This window comes from Vicugna pacos, unplaced genomic scaffold (assembly GCF_048564905.1).
Source record: "Vicugna pacos unplaced genomic scaffold, VicPac4 scaffold_19, whole genome shotgun sequence".
Classification (NCBI taxonomy): domain Eukaryota; kingdom Metazoa; phylum Chordata; class Mammalia; order Artiodactyla; family Camelidae; genus Vicugna; species Vicugna pacos.
The window spans coordinates 34,225,661-34,246,139 of record NW_027328740.1 but is presented as its reverse complement, the minus strand read 5'-3'; the positions used below and the strand labels follow the sequence as shown (position 1 = coordinate 34,246,139).

Sequence of the window (20,479 nt, the reverse complement as noted above, 5' to 3'; positions counted from 1 at the left end):
GTGGGGGGAATTACCCACCCAGTGGAGACATGGTGGGTGGGGCCTTGTTGAAAGGTAACAGGAAATACCCACCTTGAAGAGACGCCCGATGTGGAGCTGGTGGAAATATACATGGAAAATACTCACCCAGTGGAGATGTCCTGAGTGGGTCCAAGCTGAAAGACACTGGGGTCAGGACTGGGTGTTTAGGTAAGAGGCTGCTCTAATGCTTTCTTCAATTTGGTTACCTGCATTGAATTTTTCAGTATAAAAGTAAAAGTCTTATGAAGAACCTTTCAATTCCAAAAATGGGACCCTCTTCCTGGCTGATAACAGCTTTCTTGGGTGAGAAAGAAACTTGAAGGAGTGGTAGAGGCAAAGACATCATGCCACAGAGTTGTCCCTGTGGGAAATCTTACTAGCAATTTTATTATGACAACCTTGCCTTAGAATGGGGCATAGAACTTTCAAAAAAAAAAAAGAAAAGGAGTGAAAAGAAAAAGAAATGACAGATTGCCAGCCTCCAACTATTATCCCAGCCAGGTTTATATACGTAGAAAACTTATAACTTTAATTGGGAACTAGAAAAAAAAAATCTCACTGTGAAAGTAACTAACCAGGCCTGATAAAAACATTTTTTGGAATTCTGAACTCATAAAAACAAAATCCCCTTTAGGGGGAACTTGGATTTCTCTTCCTGTGTCCTTGTAATTTAAACGTTTTATATTTCTCTGGGTATTTTATGTGTGTGTGTGTATGTATGTATGTGTTTCCTTTTTTTTAAAGGAAATCTTGGACTCTGCCATGCAAAAGGTACAAGTATTGTGCACATATGGTGGCCATGCAAGTAAATTGGGATTCTCAACAATCCTTTGATTGTACCATTTTTCAGACATTTTGCCATCTTAACCTTTTATGCATCAGCCTGGACCACAAAGGCCTTTAGCTTCTGCAGAGTAAACTTTTGAATTTTATTTAGGCAACACCCCCACCCTCATGTGGAAAATCCTCTTCATCTTTTTGGTTTAGATATATATATATATATAAATTGATGGCCATATGATGGATCCTTTAATTTGGAAAAGCTTTTAAATTGGTGAAAGTTGAAAGAGCTCTCAATATAAACAGCTGTTTTCTTGGTACCTATTAAAATCAAGTTTAAAGATAGAAAAATATATCTAATGGTTAACCTAAGAACTTAGGTAAAAAAAAAACTGGTTTGAAAAGCTACATTTGTGTTTTTCCTTTCCCATCAATGGTTTTAGGGATGCTAATAAAAACTTTGAACAATTAATGTTAATTAGGTTGAATAACTGGAAAATAGATTGTAAAAATTTCGATTTTTTCTTAATGAAAAAAAAAAAAGTTAAGGGGCTTATCCCAAATGGATAATTATTTTTATATTGTTATTTTGAATGAGATAAATAAAATGGACAATTTTGGATTTAGATGCATGATTTTGATACTACACTACGTAAAATTAAGAAAAGGCCAAAGAGATCACCTACTGCCCCCCAACATTCAAGTTCAAACAAGTCTGTTTTATTTACCACAGTTTAATATGTATGTATGTATACGGCTAAAATATACATATATATATATATATATATATATATATATATATATATATTTATATACTGAGATACTTCATCAATGATTGGGACAACAGACCAATTAATCATATTAAAAATTGGGAAGGGTGTAAGCTCTTTGGCTCAAACTTGGGGATCCCAGAGAGTTTTCTATAAAATTAGATACAATGCACAAAAACAAACAAAAGAAAGGCTTCTGGCACTCCTTCTAGAAATAAAAATTATTCATTAAACCTAATAAATATTAAAATTAAAGGTATAAGTTTTAATAAATTTGAGATAAAAGTTTCTAAAATTGGTATATTTAAATCAGATTTATATAAACCTTTCACTTAATTATGTTGTGGGATAAATATGTTTTAATGGAAAACCGATTCACCTTTTTGGTATTATAAGGCTGGGCATATATCTGTCCCTCTGAAAATATTGAGTGTACAAAGTAAAGGAAACCAATAGAGTTACATGAGCCGTCCAATATAACATAAAATTTAAAACTAGTATTCAGTGGCTAATAAAAAATATAATAAGAGTTTTACCCTGAGTTTAACTTATAACAAAGGAAAGAGAACTTACTTAATGCCTTATGCAAGCTTTGGAAGACAAGATAAAGTAAACTTTAAAGTTTCAATACATGGAATTCTTTGTTTACAGCTCTTCACACTGATACAAAAAAGCAAATTAAGGAGATGCAACTGGGACTGGGTGACAGAGCAGTTTTCTGGAGAACTGGACGCGTGTGTCTTTGTCTTGCATATCAGAAATGTAAATACAGCAGTGACCTAGGGGTGAGCCTAATTAGCTCAACGAGATAAAACTTTAGGCCAAAGAAATTTTTCGCATTTTAAAACTGAGAACTCTGACGGGTCCTTCATACATTGTCAAGAAATCTTTAATGTCTGTTTCATACATAGTAAGCCTTAGTGATCTGAGCAAGAAAATTCAGCTTACTCCAACTATTATTATCCCTATCTCATAGGTAAGTTTTAAAGTCAAGGTATGAGATCTCTAGCTTTTGTCTCTTTATAAGCTGGCGTACACATTATATATGTGAGATATTTCTATAGCTAAAAAAAAAAAACAAAAACAAAGTCAAAGAGCTCTGCTTAATTGAAGTAAAAACTAAGAGGTTACAATTTAAGTATTTTTAAAATAAAAACTGACCAAATTTACCTTAAGGTTCACGTGAACTGGAAAATATTCAATATTAAGATAATATTTGATATTAAGTTTTGTTTAAGTATGTTCTAATTAATATAGACATCTTTAAAGTCATCAATATTATGTATAATACCTTTACTGTACCTAGGTTTAATGAAAGTCAAATAAGATCCTGTTACATTCATTGCAGATTTGTCAAAAAAAATATTAATATGGTGTGGTAAAATTTTAAGTAAATTTAATGCAAATGAGATGAGAACGTTGGGTAAATTCTTTCAAATACATTTTTAAAATGTATGCATAAGATAATCTCTAAATCTTTGGTATCTTTAAATTCTAGAGTTGTGCTAAATTAAGTTAAACGATAGGATTTTATTGAATATCTATGCCATTTTCAGATAAAATAAGATTGAAATATGAATTACATAACATTTAACTTCCTCTTACAGAGAAACTAAAGGTGTTTAGAAATATTAATAAATGGTTGGTGCCACACTGAAATAGTCTCTATTATTAAGGGAAAGATCTCATTATCCTAGGAAAGTAAGATAAATCTGTAAGGGAAGATACAAGAAATGGAATTATATTTTGTTAATGAAAAATAGTGACATTGTACTGAAGCTGGTTACTTCTGAATGGAAGAGAAAATAAGGGACACACTAATATGAATATAGAAAGCTGTCGAAGGCTTGTGGAAGAGGAAACCTGAGGAAAGGGTTTTGTACATGGTCGAAATTGGCTAAGTTTAGAATCAACTTGGTCAATATAAATGAATCTCAGAGGTAAGCTGGTACAAGAATAGAATTGGTTTTCTCGCTGTTAAGAGGACGAAATTTTCTTAAAATGATAATCCACAATCCACCCTCAGAAACAAATTGTAAAACTTCTTATACCACTTAACTGATCTGTTCTGCCTTTACCTTTGACAAATTACCTTGTTAATGAATAGGTACTACTTTACAGTGATCTATATGTTTATCTGACCAAGTGTTTGAAATCTTTCGAAAAGCTCCCCAAATATCAATCTTTAATTAAAGTTCTTTTAATCTCCAGTTAAGTTTGGGATGCTACAGAGGGCCCCTGAAACATCCCAAAGAGAGATTTTAAACTAGTAAATTTCATTTGGCATGTTAAATAACATGGTATTGTCAAATGAATAATAAATCTTCCTAGGTTATATTGTATGAGAAAATATTAATATAGATATTACAGAAATTTTATGGACTCCCTAAAATTCTGGTATATCTGAAATGTTACCAGTCATAATTCTGGTTATTGTGACCAGGTTACATTACCAATTATAGTGTAATGGTGTTTTACCATGCTTTTAAATCTTTTGTCACTTATAGACAGTTAATTGTTTTCTTCTGATGATTTTGCAAAATGCTTGCTCTTCAAGAAGATTTACTGGTTTCGAATAAACTTCAAACTATACCACTGAACTAAACTGGGGAATAAATTTTAAAGGTCTAAAGAAAACTCTGATTAAAAGAATTAGTTACATGGGACTGAGTAAACTGATGAATATGGTTATAATTTTTGATTTTGTCTGAAATACTACTCGCTTTAAACCTGTTTCCCAGACATAAAGAATCTCTTCTCCTTAAGCTAGTTATGATTCACAGCAATTTGATAAATTATACCTATGTAAGCAGCCTTGGAACAGTTATATTTTCTATCTGATCCCTCAAGAGACTAAAAACTCTCAGGTCCCCAGTGGCTCTATCAGACAAATTAGGAAGATCATCTCCTAACAGATATAGGAATCTCAATGCACTTTAAGGAATTTAACTAGAAAATAGTTTACCTAAATCTGTACGGCAGAAATCCATGTCAAGCCCTTGACGTGGCTTTCCTGGCCTTAGAAAACCTTATTAACATTCTACCCTGAGACTCCTTATTTAAAGTTCCAACACAGCCAATTTTAAAAAGCCTATATGATCAAATAATCAGAATTAACTTGTAAACAAATAAATCTTTATTTGGCTATGTTTGAGAAAAATGAGGGTAACTTTATAGAGAAAAAAGTTTATATTTTAGTGGATATTAAATTCTAGTTTTGTTAATTGAAGTCTTTATTTAGTAAGACACTTCCCAGATCATTCCTTTCTGTTATGTGAAATTGCGGAAAAGTTTAATTGAATTATTAAAAGGATACCCTAGCTTTGTTTCTGAACCTCAGTAATCTAACTTTGGGTAAAGTTCCAATGCCCCATGACCTACAGCCAGGGGATTATACATCCTGGAACAGGCATGACTTAAAGAACTGTCTCCAACCTGAATGGAAGGACCCTTTATCAGGTATGCTTAACTAGACCATACACACCAAAGCTGAAGGAAACGGACATTCAGATTCATTTCCTATAAGAAACATTCCCTGCAGTGCAATGGCCTATAGAGCACTGCCCACCTTAAAGCAATGCCCAACTGGAGAAAAAGCTACCATGTCAGGATGAGAAGACGACATCTGAGGTAGACAGCTAACCCAAGACATTGGACCAGGCCTGTATACTAATTACTTTGACAATTTCTCCAACCTTTGATTATGAACTACACCAATTGTTAAGTTTATGGTAAATTAACTATGTCTATTACTTCTGTTTTACCTTGGTGGGTTTCCCTACTCCAGGTATCTAACTAGATAGCCCTGAGAAACGTTATTCTAAAAAGAAATTATAGTTCTATTTAGGCCACTGTTCATCTTACATGGTGGGAGACATCACCTGGCCAATTAATAACTTCCCTGAGCCTGATCATAAATATGAACTTCCTCATAAGATCATTCAGACTCAATCAGAAACACAAGCAAAATTTTAACCCAAAATATAACTTCTCGAGTATTAAATTCTTACTCGTGACATTATTAACGTTACTAGCTGTATTACTTATATACTGTCTATTTTATAAAATTGTTGTCTCTTACATTTCCCAATGCGTAACTAGGCCTACAAGATTGATGATGGCTAAGCATCTTGAAGAAATAGATTAAACTTAGAACCCTGCATAAAATAAATTTAATAGTGTGATTCTAGGTATGGGAATGAGCAACGAAGGGCAAACATTTCCTGGATCAAAATAGACTAGTAAGACAGGCGATCCAGAGAACTTTCAGTATCAACAGGGCCTGAAAAAAAAACCAAACACCTTGAATGGCAGCTCCGAAGATTCTTCACCTGAACTAGGAATGAGCCATCCTAGCACCGTGGGACAAAATTGGTCATGAAATGTCTCTCAAAATATTGGTCGAATTTAGGACCATGGGGGAGCACTGTGAATGAAAATACTACAGTGTGAATGAAAATACTGCAACCATGTCTGTAAACAAAGAATGCTGAAACCAAGTCATCAGCGGGTGCTGCCACCCCCAGTGAGGACAGGATTGCAGCCCAGCCTCTCAGCCACTCACAGTGGTGCCCTCTGAGCGGACTCAAATAAGAAACAACAGGATACTGGCCCTAGACAGCTAGGTGCTTGTCAAATGTGTGGATTCAAAGACCCAAATTATTGCTTTATCCCATACATGGATAAGCACTAAACACTTGAACTTGAGATACCTGGCTTTCTTTAGATAACAAGCAATCTTTTATTGTTCCAACTACCTGGTCTTTGTTGTAAAGCTCCTATGTAATCCTACCTTCTCCCCTACTCTTGGGAGCAGTCTCTCAGAGTGATCTGAGAGACGGTCATCCTGGTTCGAGTCCTCCCGACAAATAAAACCTAACTCTTAAATTTTAGGCTGCATGTTTATTTCAATCAAGTCCCAGAATAGACACAAATCGTCAATTCTGTAATGGGACACACTGGATCAGGAATCAAAAGCGTGTATTAGTCAGGAAAATCTACGGCTCCCTCTTTCTTCCTGTCATTATACAATCCCACCAGAACCCATTATTTTGCTGTTTGCCCATCTGGGAACAAAACTCAGACAAGAGTCAACTCTGCAGAGTGCCCTGCTGGGGAGAACCCCCCCGCAGAAGCAGGGCTGGCTGCCTGCCCTCCCGCACGCTCTGCTGACCCCTAGTGTCCACCGAGGAGACCAGGCCAACAGAGCTGTTCCCAACAGCTGCAAAGCCTCACATATTAAATAAAAACATTTTATTTTATACGCTGTGTTACGTATATATCCATCTCTGAAAACAGCTTTGCCAGAAGCCCAAATCTTCAGCATTAATCTGCGAAGACAATTCCGGTCCCCAAGGGAAAACAAGTCTTAAGACGATGCTAAGGCCTCCAAAGACCTCTCCACGACCATCAGCCAAACTGCCTGTAGGTCTGCTGCTGCAGGCGGCTGCATGTCTGTTTTTAAAGCAACTCCTTTTGCCCTCGGGTGCTACAGTTTCCTTCTATGCCCTCCCATCTCAGGGTAAGAGCAGCCGCTGCAGAACCTTGCAGGGCAGCACTGACAGGACAGGACACAGAGGATCAGAGCTAAACTAAGCCTTCTGATGACACGAGCTTGTCACTGTGTCATCTTTAGAGATGAAGATATATATAGAGAGAGGTAGGGTGATATTGCTCAAAGTCACACAGATAATAAGTGACAAAGTCTATAACTCTGCTCCTCCCTCCAGCGTGACGCCCCAGCTGGGACGCCCACAGAGTTCTCTCGTGCCTGCCTGAACAGTCCTTTATTGTCACTCATGACTCACCACAGGGTCTGTACCTAGCCTGCCTTTTCAGCATGTTTTCCCTCCAGTCTCTTAGAAACAAGGCTGCTTGGGCCACTGTATGACTTCCGTCTCCCCGAAACCTCTGTTCTCTGGCTGGTCTTGCCTGTGCATCCGGCCTCCTGCTCAGAGGCTCTTCCCCCCTGCAGGAGGACGTTTCTACTCTCTGCAGGGACACCCCTTCAGGGGAGCCCTCTTCTCGCCATCAGCACGGCAGGTGTCCCAGGCCACATCCCGACCTGCCCCATTAGGACTGGGGGTGCCCAGGTCTGCTAGTCAGACCAGCAGACTCAGAGCCAGGGATTATGCCCGGGTCACCCTGCAAACCTACTGCCCGCCTCACAGCCCCCAGCCAGCAGGTCACCTGGAAGTCACAGTAGGTGCCCCACCCAATCCAGAAGCCTCTTCATTTGCCAGCACCGCTGATGACTGGTCTCCAATCTTTGGTCATTTTCGCACAAAACAGCACCATCTACTGTGAAGCGGGTGGTTTTCGCTTCTGCGCACCATCCTTACTGGAAATGTTATGGGAAACCAAAAGGCCTTTTTCTCAACACTTTTCTGATGACACCCTCCCACCCACAATAATCTCATGCTCAAGAGCTTTGGATCCACGTGATTTTGTTTCCCTTACGCTAAGTGGCTCAAAACACTGCGGGATTCTTTCTCTTTTGAGGGTATTTGTACTCAGTTTCTCGCCTTTAATCTGTTTTTGTCTCTCTCTTCAGTATCCCTAGGAGTTGCCACCTCTTACTCCCTTCAGCAGCCTCCCTCCCAACTTCTAGTATAGGAAATCAGCTGTGATGAGGGGCCCGGGGTCCGTCACAGAAGATGCAACTAAGACAGAGAGGCTACATAATTTGCCGAAGAAATCAGCTTCAACCCCCAACAGTGTGTGTCACGTCTCTGTTTAATTCTTATGCTAAGAAAGTTAACGTTTTGTAGATTATGTTTATAAACAGATGAAGTATGAAAATACATACAATGACACACATCAACTCTAAGATGTTCACTAACTCCACTATTTTGTTTCTATTAAAAAATTAAAAACTCCTGCAGTCAATATAGCAAATTGTTACTGGGTTTTAAATCCAGAATATAGATGGGTTAAGTGTGTCATTACTCATACTTATTTGTATGTTCACAAGACAAAAAGATTTGAAAGTCTCTCCCCCCCCCGACACACTACGGGCTCTCACCTGAGCTCCAAGGCCACACATCTAACAGCCTTTCACTTTACCCACAGCTGAACTCATCAGTTTTCCCCCAGAGCTCCCGCTGCAGCTTTCCCTCCTCAGAGCACAGCAGGACCATCATTTAACTCATTAATCCACCCAGAAACCTGGGGCTTACTCCATCCTACCTTCACAGACAGCATTCATCCTTTCCTTTTTACCATCAAAACATGCCTTCAATCTGTTCGCTTTTACCCACTGACCGTCCCACCGCTCAAGAGGAAGCCACCAACACTGCCCACCTGGACTCACGAGTCTCCAAAGTGGCCCCTCAGCCGCTCTCCCCTACTTGAGACAAATGGGATTGTGTCACTCCCAACCTTTTTGGACACTTTTCAAACCCACTGTTCTTAGAAGAAACTCTAATTTCTTCACCTGGTGAAGGTCTTTGCAATCAAACTGTCAGCTCAGGGAGGGCAGGACCCGCCGTCTCCCCTCGGCCCCACCGTCTGGCAGAGCATCATCTTGGGAGGACCTGCTGAGCTACACCAGCCTGTGTTCTAAACCTGGTCTTGAGTTCTTAGGAAACTGCTTCACTTATCCATACAAATCCAAGGTAGATTAGAAAGATTTTAGTTATTGAGCGAGACTATTGTTTTGGGGATTTTGCACTAGCAACCTGCAAGGACATGTTCTAATGATTCTGTCTTCTTACAACAACACCCAGATTTAAGTAGTATTTGTGGAATGTCTTCAGAGTAAAAGGGACTGTACTTTTACAGTTTATGTTTTGTAACATGAACAACCCGGACAGGGTCACAAATGGAACCGCCTCACAAGTGACAGAAGACAGGTGAGAGGCATATAGCAACAGTTCACAAAGAAGGTATGAGTAAAGTTGTTTATCCAACCCCCGAAAAATTTCCTCCAATAACCGAAAACTCTGAATTTTGAAAGTAAAATACTATCATATAAAGAAATAAAATAAATAATCCTCTTCATCAGGGTGTTAAGATCTGACTGCAGAGTTTTCAGCAGGCCATACTGAATCCTAGCACAGAAAAATCTGATGGACTAGTGGTGAGTAAGTTCCAGGAAAACGGCAGCAATTCCTCCACTTGTAAGAGGGCACACACTCAATTATTGAAGGTGATTGTAAACCACATGCTGAAGAAATTCAGAAGATTCAGGCACCGTTTCTAGATGGTGATGACACGGAAGGACGGCTTGGATGCATGCTTCTAACTGAGTCACCGGCATTCTTACACTGCAGGGGGAAACGGAGGCACTCAGCCAAGAGCAGAGATTTTCCTGTCATGCCTCCCAGGCCATGCCTCGGGGACTCAGTGTTCTGTATCCGTCCGGCCCCAGGCAAGGACCCGCAGCGTGGCCCACCCAAGCAGGAGGGGCACTGTGCTTCAGAAAGCCCATCCCAGATGGGAGCAAGAGTGGCTGGTGGGGTTGTGTGAACCTATAAATGCTCATAGAAATACACCTGCATACATTGAAGTGATAAAATTAACTGTAGCAGGCTATTTAACAAAATTTCAATTGTCAGTTATAATGTTACCATTCTTTTTCTCTTGCCCCCTGCACTCTGAGACAGGCTTACGCTCTCTCACACCTGCAGCTCTGATGCAATAGTTGTGAAATCATTTTACTTTGCTGCAAGTGTCTTTGCTCCCCGTGTCGCTGTGACTGTCGTCTCTTAACACAGTCAGGTGTCTTCCTGGATCTCTCCCTGATTTCCTTCCTCCTGCTTCTCAGATCCTGAGATAAAGAACAGGTGAAGGCACATGACTAGAAAAGGCACTGTAGAGTTGACCAAAGTCCTCAGTGACCCCCTAGGTGAGTGCTGCCCTTACCTTCGATTCTCAAGGTTCTGCCCAGGGTGACATCCAGACCGGAGAGAGTCTTGGGCCCATTTAAATGCTGTGTGGCTTGGGTGCGGGAAAAAGTGCAGCAGCTGGTTCCGTAGCCAGGCCCCTCCCCACCTCTGCTCCTCTCTTACCCGAGGCCCCGCTGCCAAGCCCTCAGGCTCCCTGACGTTCTGTCCTTCTCTTCTACTCTACTCCAAGCCCTTTTCCTCTTCCTGTATTCCCTGATTATCCCCAGCTGGAGTGATTTTTCCATCACAGTATCTGAAAAATTTTTCTGCAGCTGAAAACGAGGTCTGAAGAGGTCAATGCACATATGCTGGTTCCTGAAGAGATCCCCTGTTTAGGGGCACTCTCACCAACAGTCACGGGACATCAGACATGTTGCAGGGTCGGCCACCCCCAACAAGAGTTTGCTGTGACACCAAGGAATGCACAGCATCCCTGTCACAAAGGTGTATTTGACACACTCATCCGTTATTAAGAAGCAAAAGTAAAAAAAAATTTGCTCATGTTTCTTACTAAAATTATTTATGAGGTAGAAAAAGAGATTGCAATACAAAAGAACAAATTTGACTCCATGTTAGATGTGTTCAATTATTTTTAAACCTGTACCCTGTTTTCTAGGCTCAGACTTGATATCTCTGCACCTTTTGTAAAAGAAAGTTGCCTTTAGCTTGAAATATCCAGGCTAGCCTATTGTCCGGGCTCTGATCTTTAAGGATGTTAGCTCTTCTACACTTATGTAGAGATGGCAAGTTGCAAAATAGAGAATAACCTTTGTTTTATTTTGGAGGGTTTACGGGGGCACCATAATTAGACCGACATGGACAGCTGCAAGTACACAGGATTACAAGGAGAAACAATTTGTACAGCAAGAAGTTTGCAACAGCCAACCACATCCCCAGCACTTTTTAGTATAAAAGGAGACTGAATTCTGACTTGGGGTAGAGAGTTCTCCTGGATATCAGTATGCCATTTTCTGGGTCTGCCAGCTTTTCAAATAAAGTCACTATTCCTTACTCCAACATCTCATCTCCCGATTTATTGGCCTGTCATGCAGCAAGCAGAACGAGTTTGGACTTGGTAACAAAATGACTGCATTAGAGGTAGTATGTCTCCACTGTTTCCTCATTTCCAGTATGTTACAGCCTATCAATTTTATATGCTGTTTAACAACACAACCAAAATACCTATTATACGGAATTGATTCCACGGAAATAAAATTATTTCTACTCCTTCAAAACTTTTTTCTTTTCTATTTTATTTTGTTTTGCTTATTGAAAAGAAAATTCAAATCATTTATTTCACGTATTTTTTATAGCTACATATTGTAAATACTACAAAGATATTTAAATTGCAATAAAAATTGTCCGTATATTAGTATAAAGATATATACACAATCAATGCAGATTAGGAAAGAAGTGGATATTTACTGAATATCCACTGCACATCCAGTCTTTTACAAGCATATCCTGGAATATAAGCTCTGTTATTCATGGGCCCCCCACCCCCATTCTCACTGCCAAGACCCTTAGTAATCAACTACCAAGGCATAAGCATAGAACCACGCGATCATTATTTTAGGTATAAATGAGGGAATTAGCTCATTCAATTCTAGAACAGAAACCTTAAAATAAATACTGAACTTATTTACAGATAAAGAAAACTGGACACAAAGAAGTACAGCTTCTCCCCCAAGTCACAAAGATAATAACTAGTAAAGGCAAGATATGAACTCATCTGCCTGATTCTAAAAACTAACGTGGAAATCCCATTCGACTGTGGAGGGTCCAGCAGCACAGCCTATCACCCTATCTTTGTTCAGATCTAGCTTTAGACAACCTGAGACAGCACACCATTCCTATGGAACTCGAGGGCAAATGATAACAAAAAGGATTTTATATTCAGTAGTTACTTAGGTCTCATTTATATAAAGTGTCAGCAGGTCAGCAGAAAACTCTGGAAAATATGAGTGGGTCCAGAGTTTTTGCTGATAAGAAACTCAATCTATCAGGATAGAGTGACCTTCCCATGAGAGGTCTCATGAAAAGGCAGCTGAGCAATGAAAAGTAGCAAGACCATGGAACTCAAGAAACAACGATCCCTGCCATCCCCTTCCCAGTTGCCTCCTCACCCTTGTGGACAAGATGGCAGAAGACCCAGGTTCTTGTCCAAGTTACACCAACATGGATTCTCACCCATAGAATGTTACGACTCTATGCTGCCTTAAGCCTTTTCCAACTCAAATATGATGACACCAATATCTCAGCAGGATGTCTATGTCTCCACTTTCTCTCTTCTATTAGGAGACTATATCTATGTCCAAAAAGCAGAAATCCAATTAAAAGCACCATGCACAAAGCCTGGTGAAAGTATACGTAACAGACTTTGTCCTCACGCTCAGTGAATGAAAACTCAGAAAAAGTGGTCCTTCTCCCTCTGCAAGTGGGAGGTAGCCTGATTGTGTGTTTGTGTGTGTGTGTGTGTGCGCGCGCGCACATGTGTGTGTGTAAATCAAATACAATGTATTCTGGGATGTGTACAGATTTTTTTATGTTACTCTCATTTCATGAGGATGAGACAACCTTTAAAGTAATTTGAATCTAGTGTTCTGAGAGAGTCTCAGGCTGTTTTGGTGGAGGAGGGGAAAGGGGAAAGTAAAGGAGGAAAGAAGTAAATGAAGCAAAGGAGTAAGAATACTGCTAAGGAAAGGCAAGACATTAATTTTGTTCCTACTTACATCACACACAAATTAGGGACCAGCTTTCCCCCATGTCTTGTCAAGCACTGAGTTGTAGAAGAAGAGGCGACAGCCCATTTCTCACTGAGCTTGTGACTGTACGTGGCATCTTATAGACATAAATTATTTACCCTGATCAAACACTCTAGCAGCAGGCCGTAATTCTCCTATTTTGAGAGACAGGAAAACAAGAATTGAAAGAGGGTATATAACTTGACAAAAGTCAGAGGACCAGTAAACTAAAGAGGATGAATTCAAACTCAGATCTGAATGCAGAGTCTGATCTTCCCACTCCCATATTTCGAAAATCCTTAACACAGGCTCCCCAGCTCCTCTGCATTGATCCTGGCACCAAGCATTTCCCATGGTGATGGTCTCCAGTTCACACAGACACAGCGTTCTGTGCAGCCAATAACCTCCAATCGACCTTGATAATCTACCTGCCACGCCCACCAGTCTTCACCATACAGGCAGGAAAGCTGGCTTTTAAGTGCATCCAAAGCCATCCCTGGTTTATCCTGGACTCTTCAGCGGCTTTTCCAGTGTAAAGGCAGCCATGAAAGTGCTCACAGTTTGTACATGAGCCACACTACCTCTCTCCATCTGTCTCCCCACCTATACTACTTAGCTATGACCATTTTGAGAATCTTACAAATTTTTAAAAACAGAAAAGAAAGGATTCTGTAACAAGTACTTAATACTTACAAGTTTAAATGAGAAGTTACAAAGTGAGTATTCACAAACCGAATCTGCCTTCCTAGGTGTCAGTTTTAACAGTTAAAAAACATAAGAGCAAAAAATTCTCACTTACAAAATTAACAAAAACATCAACAATAATCTGGAATAAACTCAAAAACAATGCCCATGTTGTACATGCAGAAAGTACAGGAATGTACTGAGGGGTGAAGTAAGAGGTGTGAATGTAGAGACATCAACATATTGTATGGAGGAAAGCAGTTTTGTAAAGATGTATGTTCTCCTAAAGATAATTCAAAACTTACTAAATAATCCCATGACAACGCTTATCTGTTTTTTTTTTTTAACTAGAAAAAAGTAGTTTAGAATTCTTCAGGAATAATAAAGTCATAATACTAGCCAAGAAAATTAGGGATGGAAAAAAAATCAAAAAAATTGTGCTGTCAGATATTAAATAAGTTTTTACAATATGTAAGATATAGTGCTGGAGTAAGAACGTAAGATTGACAGAAATTAACCGCGTTCTCAAAAAGAGACTCTAGTGTACATAAGTATTTTTTACAGGTGGGATTTCAAATCAAAGAGCAAAGTATGAATTCAATAATTGTCTTGGGACAATCAGAGAATCCCCTGGAAAAAACAAATTCTATTCCAGTCATTATGACAACAAGAAAAATTCCACATAGTGATATAAATATTAGAAAGTACTAATAACAGCAAATACAATCCTTTGCTCATATTAATTCAACTTCTCCTCAGTATAACAAGTACCATTATCATCTCCAACTTAGAGATTAAAAAAATCTACACAAGAGCTTTATAACATTATAAGAAAGTATTTCTAAGAATAATATCAAGGATAAAACCCAAAAAGAAGACAATTACTACCTTAAGATTAGTTTGGGCCATAATAAAAATGAACCTACTGAACAAAATGAAAGGCTAGAAATTACAAGGAAAAGCTCTGTGATACATGTTGATGAAGACATGGGGTTAATGTTCATAACAAACAAAGAGCTGTCACAAAGTAACAAGAAGCTCCCTCACTTAAATGTGTGCAAAGGACAAAAGGGATCATTCACTTTTTAAAAGTCAGAAGGCTAATGAGTGAAAAATGCTTAATACATCACTGGCCATCAAGTGCAAACTAAAACAATGAAAAAGCACTTCTGCTCATCATATTGGCAAATATTTTTAAAAGATATTCTAGCTAGTGTCCATCTTTGAGAGAACAAACTGTGAGCGATCTTTTTGGAGGACGACATGTCAATGGATATGTAAACTCTGAAAAACTTTTGTACACACAGACTGAACTCCACTTTTAGGAATCGTTTCATTTAGAAAAAAATCAGTTCAAAAAGATGTACTCATCAGAGCATTTACACAGCACTGTTTACAATGGTGGGAAGAAAAGCTGAAGTGAAATCATATCCAGCGATAGAGAATTGGTTCCATAAGTTATTCTACATCATTTCATTCCCCACTGGAGAAGGAATTCCTAGTCAATTGAAAGGGCCTGTGATGCATGTAATTGTCACATCCAGGGACTAAATTTCCAGAAACCTTAACTAAAGGAATACTTATACAAGATCACAGGAATATTTGTACAAGAAGGATGCCAGTCAACCACCCTTTCTGACAGTGGAAGATGGAGAAAACTTAAGTGTCCACCATCAAGACAATGATGTGGTAAATCACGGCGAGCTTTCGGCACTAAAGTTCTGGTGTTTCGGCGTGGTCCAAGGCCTTGTCCACAGTACTCTCCCACGAAAGGTGTCCTTGCACAAGAGACCAAACCTGCACATCAGGAGACCCCTCCACTCTATCTGAAAGGACCGGGTGAGTCTGGAGGGGGAGGACGTCTATGAAATACCCCTGAGTGAATAAAGCGAGCTGCAGAAAACATATAGTATGGTCTTATTTTTCAATAAAGCATATATATACACACACATATACATAGATTTCTCATATACGTGTATGTATGTATGTGTATATATATATGACATTGGCATAAAGGTCATTAAATATATTCACCACATTGTCAGCAGTTTTTACTCTCAGGAAAAAAGGGGAAGGGATGTAGGGGCCTTTCGGTACAACCACAGTTCTCTTTTCAGTATTTCAGTTACATATACATGGAATTTAAAAGTTTATTTAGTCCAAAGTAAAATGGACGATGCCTCCACAAGACAGAATGCTATACTGGTCATTAAAAATCATGCCATGGGAGACAGAATATTGTAGAAAAACGTGTAATAAGCCGAATGGAAAATGGAGGTCTCCACACAGTTAACAGGCACAGAGTGCTTGCTCGTTTTTATGACAGAGGTAATACACACTGATGAAAAGAACAGAAAAAAGATATTAAAGTGTTAATTATAATCTCTGAGTAGTGGAACTAGGATAGACACTTTTGCCCCTTTTTTCAGACTTTTATATTAAATACACATTATTTTTCATCTGAAAAAAGCATTTTTAGACATCTAGTACCACACATAGAAAAAAATACATGAGTATTTACAGAAACAAATAACTAGGAGACACCGTAGCAACGTCACACATTGTAGAACGGGCGATCCTGAATAACACCACACAGTTACATAAGGACCCACAAAGTGAGAGCACCTGCTGTAACAGGGCTTGGCCCCCTTCTATTTGTCAGTTGTGTCTTCAGGGCTGAGGCAGTTCTCAGCACGGCCAGTGTCAGTGCTGGTGTCTGGATGGATGCCACTGGGGGTGAGGGCACCTGCAAGCCGAGAGGAAGAACAGAAATCATCCTCTGCTTTTTCTGTCTTGTTTCTTTGTTACTTTTAAAGAGAAGCGTAAATAAGATAAACTGAATCTTCCCTACTGAAATTTCAGTAATGAAACCGTTTTTAAAGTGTTCACAACTTATATTCTGCCTATAACTGTCTTTTCAACAAAGCATCATAGTTATTAAATGTTAATTAACTCAGTTAATTAACTACCTGTTGAAACCTATTAAAGAACATGAAATGCACTATGTAAAACTACCACGCCTGTGGTGACTACCTTATTTGTCTTGACGGCAGTGCAGTCAGCCCCCATCATCCCGTGGCCCTGAGCTCCTGATGCTGGAAAGAGATCACGCTGCCGCCTCAGATGGAGAGAAAAGGTGAAAGCATTTTCTGAAATCTACAGCACTGATAAAACATGACAGACAAATCCCAGGTTCCTTTGACGCTATCATTTTCTGTTTCTGGCCAACACCCGTCAATGAGCAGAATCACCCTATTCCCGAGCCATGGGACTCACGTGGGAAGCAGTTTTGGAGAAATTTCCAGGAATAGAATGTAACCAACTATACATAGAACTCTGAAAAAGAAAAGATGCAATACTCTGATTTTGGAAGACACCCAAAATATTCTCCTAAACATTAGTAGCTGGAAAGGCTGGGCTTCTCCTAAGCCACTTATTTATTTCACAGCCAGTGAGCATCTCCCACAAATCCTGCTTCACTGTGTATGCTGGGAGCCTCAGGCACACTGCTGCTGTCGATCTTATCAGTCACAAGGCAGAGGAGTGTTTCTCACTCCTGCAACCCTCACACAGGCTCACCTCCTAACCTCACTGTCTGAACTTGACCCCATTTTCTCACCTGTTTATTTGGTATCTGTTCTTCTGTAAGCTGCCTGAAATGCTATTTGGAACAAGTCAGAAGAATGAGTGGGTAGATAAATGGACAGATGGACAACTGAGAGATTGGAAGACAAACAGAGAGACTCCAAGAAAAGGGGAACAAAGAAAATTTCCTATGCAAAACCCTCTTCTAGTCAGGGAAGAAATCCACCACTGAGAAATGTGAAGAGGCAGGTAGCTTAGGACTGTTTCCTGGATTCCATGAAAAGTCACACCAAGAGATGAGAGGGTAGAACTTTAAATAGTAAAAGAAAAAAGCACACATATTGAAAAATATATCTACAATATGTACTTTCTAAAGAATAGATTCAAATCATCAGGGCCCAATAACACAATCCTTGGGTATTTACAAAAGTGAGAACCCCATCTCCAAACCACAAGGCATCCCTTTGGAGCACTGAGAGTCTACACGGGGCGGTCATAAAGCCGTCACCGCAAAAGCTATGCGATCCTGCAAATAGGAGGAACGAGCAGCTGTGCTCGGGCTGCCCAAGCGCTTCATTTACACCCCACAGCACCTCTACGGGTGGGGGACGCCTAGGGAGCCCAGTCTCTGCAGGACAGAAAACCAGTCCTGGAGAGGCTAAGCCGACCTACCAGTTCTCCATCTCACATGACTGGTCACTCCAGAGCAGGGCTTGAACTCGGACCCACGTTTTTAACCACAGTACTACCGAGCTTTATGTGCTTTTTATGTGTATAATACATTTGTTTCTGGCATGAAAGTGTATTTAATAAATGATTGGTTGTCTTGTCTATCTCATTAGCACAAAATCTTTATACTGTTGAATTGTACTCTTTTCCCCTGGAGAAAGGAACTGAAAGAGTGGTGGTCAGAATGAGGTGGGGCTCCATTCTTTATCTGTTACCTCATCTCATCCAAGTCCCCAAAGAGGGAGAAGGAGCAAATGTTCTCTTCATCTTTTAAAGAGAGAGCTAAACTGATGGTGACTTACTCAACTCCAAAACCAAGTCTGGGGGAAGGGCACATGCAGCAACGAAAGCAGTATCACCTGTAGGAAGGCGAAAAGAGCTCAGGGGATGGCTCAGGGTTCAGCCTAATTTAATTTCAATCGATAAAAGAATAACACAATCTAAAAATACTAGCATGCAATGGATTTTCTCTTTCTTGATATCTAGCAAGTTTCCACAGCCCACATGTAACATTATCGTGAAATAGTGAAAGGTAGAGTCCACAGACAAGGAAAATCAATGCCACAGGCAGGCTGAAACCCAGGCTGGAGGAAAGGAAGATAAAGTGCATAGTTAAGAAGAGGGGAAAGTCTGGGAAAAAGAAATCATCACAAGGACTCTCAAGCATCATCCAACAATCATAAAATCATTCATTCAAGACAGAGTTATTTAGGTCCTATTTTGTGCAAGATTTTACAGCGGGCAAAGAAAGACCGCAGCATAAATGGTGTCAGCAAGTGGCGGGGCTATAATACAATTCGAATCCCGGTACCTTGCACACTTGTCCTTAGTGTAAATGCAAAAAAATAAAGTAAAATAATACTATGTAAACGCTACGCAATCTTGAAAAAAAATAAGTAAGACCTAAATAGCTGGACAGACACACCACGCAGATTCCTGGATCAGATGACAGCGCTCTTGGGATGGCAGTGCTCCCCAGAGCGATCCTTATACCCAACGTGTTCTCGATCACAATCCCAGCGGGCTCCTCTGCAGTAACTGACTAGCTGCTGCTACAATTCATATGGGAATTCGAGGGTCTCAGTAATCAGAACGTACTTGAAAAAGAAGAACAAAGTGAGAGGACTTGTAATTCTCAATTTCAAACCTTACAACTGTATCTCCAGGTGAGATTAGGGGCCATTTTTAAGTTATTACTGTGTTTATCCTTATTTTCTAAATTCTGTACAATGAATATACCTGTTAGAATAAGAAAAATTAAAAGTAAGGTATCTTTTAAAACATGCACACCGATTCATTCATTGGGAAGAAAATTATTTTAACTATAAAGAGGTAAACAAATATCTAGTGAAAAAGGACAACTTAAAAACAAGTGTGCATTTACAATTTTCATAAATTGAAAACTGAAAAGCACAAACACATCAAGTTTCTAGGGAGACCGGTGAAATACATTAACAGTTATTTTCAAAAATTCTAATTGAACAATGAAAACTCAAAGGGAAAATCCTGATTGACAGCCAACTGCAAACACGTGGATAGCAAAGGCCTAGAAATCACAGTTCCTTTAAATCTGCTACTAACTCAAAAGGAGAGGAGATTCCTCACTGAGGGGACAGTGGAATCCCTCGCATAAGACAGGATACACAGTACAAACGGCACAAGATACGGGGGTGATTTTCTTAGAAGAATTCTAAAGTTACAAAATTGCCGAAAAACTATATAAACACTGACAGACAGATTAAAACACACAGTCATGTATATTACATATAAACATATGAAGTCTGCTCCCATGTTGCATAGGAATACAATCATATTTGTTCAATAATGGGCACTGATTAATTTATCCCAGGTAGAATATTTCAACTAAAACAAATAATCAAAATAACACTCATTTTGTCAAATCTACTTGATAAGTTACTCTGCTATGTAACCATATATCTAAGATATATCTAAAATCAGTGAAAAAGATCTTTGTATGGTATTTGAATTCTTCTCAAAATTCCAAGCTTAATTTTAAAATAGATCTGAGCAGTATTTCTATATTATCTTTTCCCTTGTGAAATGAACAACAGAGTCTGTTGTCAAAATTCTGTCCTACAATGATTCATGAGCACTGTATCCTCACAAAACTGCTAGACAGCAAGGCACGATCCAGACACTGTGACCAAACAAATGAAACACAAGGAAGACAGTGACCCTATTCTGGAGAGCTTATATTATGTGCCAACACAGGGGTTTATATTTGATTGGTTTGATTGGGTAGCAAAATAAAATCAAT

The 20,479-nt window shown here is 39.3% G+C and overlaps 1 long non-coding RNA gene across 1 annotated transcript; it reads right to left on the bottom strand.

The window, feature by feature from the left end:
• Window positions 1–15,587: 15,587 nt before the first annotated feature.
• Window positions 15,588–19,300, bottom strand: LOC140692942 (uncharacterized). The gene is made up of 4 exons (XR_012068581.1): window positions 19,127–19,300; window positions 16,921–17,005; window positions 16,409–16,633; window positions 15,588–15,780 (listed from the first exon to the last, which is right to left on the bottom strand). It is a non-coding gene; the product is annotated as an uncharacterized lncRNA (long non-coding RNA).
• Window positions 19,301–20,479: the final 1,179 nt, after the last annotated feature.